Raw genomic sequence first — 2413 nt, 5'->3', positions numbered from 1 at the left:
TCACGTAATTTAATCACTGACATGGTTAGATCAAAAGCTTAGGTGTATTGAATATACATTTAAGTGAGCAGTGAAGATTAAAAAATTTAATCTTCTTTGTTGGTGCCTACATATATAATCACTTCAGCTGGTTCTGAATGATTGTTCTTGTTTTCATTTGGTGGAATAAGATGTTGTTGCTCTTTCAGTTTCTCAGGCGCCTCTCAGAATTATTTAACTTTTCTGAAAACTAATATTTAATTAAACAGATTTTGAAACTGGTCGAATCATTCGATTTGACCATGGATTTAGTGCATTATGTCATTACCCTCTTTGTTTTCACAATTATTTTTATTTCATCTCGTCTCATCTAATCATTAGAATTTTTTTAAATTCTCTCATAAAATAAAATAAATAATTTAACTTTTTCAAATCTTAAAATAAAAATAATATTAAAAAAATATATTCTAACAATATTTTATTCAATTTTTAACTTTTATCTCAACTCATCTTATCTGTAAAAACAAACGAGAAAATGAGTACAGTCACTATAAATGATTTTTTTTTAAGAGTTTTATTTATAAACTGCAGTGTATAACATACCATTAACATTATTTATATGATAAAATTTGATTTGTAAGATTTAAATTTTAAAACTCCTCTTTCAAATTACATAATATCATGTAGGTGTTTTGTTACGTATAATATTATGTTATTCACACTGACTTGTAAATATTTTTTTTTTCTTTTTTTTTTTTATAACTTGGTGGGTATTTTTTTAATAGTCTTTCAATGGACGGGAAAAGTTATAAACAAAGAAATTATGGTTTGCTAATTAAGCAAATTGGTCTTTAAACTCTCAAATAACTTAAAATTCTATTCTCAAATAAACACCAATAGTTACTCTGTCTTGTACGGCATGTTTGTCCAAGTTTTCTCATTGTTTGTGCTTGTTTTATGTAGAAGCTACACGTGGCATGCTAGCTAGATGCCATGCAAATGCAGCACCAATAATAATTATTATTATTATTATTATTATTTACAGAAGTAATGATTAGTAATGAATTTATGATGATAAAAAAAATAACCATCCCTGACCAAAATTCTAAAAATTAAGTTTTGAAAAACAATTGACCTTTTCTTTTTTAGGTTACGTTTAGATGTTAAATTGAATTGAGTTAAATTGAGTTAAGATTATAAAATATTATTAGAATATTATTTTAAAATATTATTATTATTTTAAAATTTAAAAAAATTAAATTATTTATTATATTTTGTGTTAAAATTTAAAAAAATTATAATGATAAGTTGAGAATGGACAAAGCACATGGTGGGGTGATTAAGACATAAAATGTTATTCAATGATAAACAATGAGTTAAAAATAATAATAATAATAATAATTACATTTCAAAGGTGATGATCACTTGTTCCTTTTGCAACATATATGCAATTTATAGTCCAATTAAAATAAGTAATCGTATTAGATAATCTAATTTTGGATAGAAAAATTTTATTCATCATACTTACATCATATACTTATTTTTATTTTTTATCTTTTTTTTTTCCTTAACAAATATATGGTGTAGGGATAATGAGTATAATAATTTAATTAGTTTAGTAGGAATTAAATTAAAAATAAAAATAAAATGGATGTTGTGTGTGACCCTACATCACACACAAATATTTTCACTAATATTCACATATTTCTCGTATGATAATATTCTTTAAGCATCTCCTTAGTTTATAAGTTTAGGAACGTTATATTGGGTTTTATGTTTGGATAATGATTACGTAAAGCATTTAAAAACTTGAAATTGAAAAGTGTTTTGTATTTGAGTGATGTTTGAAAGAAAAAATTATGAGAAATTTTAAAAATATCTCTTTAACCAAACAAGCTCTAAATCAAGTTAAATAGGAGTATAACCTATTTCTCCCCACTCGATTTCTATTTTTCTTTAGATTATTAAGAATATTTTTAATAGATAGATTCTATGGTATTTATAAAATCCAAGGAAGTAAATACAACATCCTTAAATCTATCTTCATTTCATTAAAACAATTATATTCAATCTTCATTTCTAGTTTTTAATTCTCATTTGTAGATTCCATAAAAAGTCCTTATTATTTAAAAGATTTATGAAATAGGCATCTTGGTGAGTTCGTAAATCCATTCTTATTAGGGATGTGAAGTAGGCAAGCTGGAAATGTCAGAAAAATCTACATTCAACCTCTTTTAGTCATTTACACAAACAGTTGGCAAGCAAGTGGACATCAAACAAAACCTATATACATACGCTAATTATTTTTATTTTTATTTGAAAAAGTTGAATTATTTACTATATTTCGCGTGAGAATTTAAAAAAATTGTAATGATTAGATGAAATGAGATGAAACACTTTCACTATATAAACAAAATCTTAATTTTCTTCTCTT

This window comes from Juglans regia, chromosome 5, assembly GCF_001411555.2.
Source record: "Juglans regia cultivar Chandler chromosome 5, Walnut 2.0, whole genome shotgun sequence".
Classification (NCBI taxonomy): domain Eukaryota; kingdom Viridiplantae; phylum Streptophyta; class Magnoliopsida; order Fagales; family Juglandaceae; genus Juglans; species Juglans regia.
The sequence above is the reverse complement of the archived record's forward strand: the minus strand, read 5'-3'. Positions refer to the sequence as shown.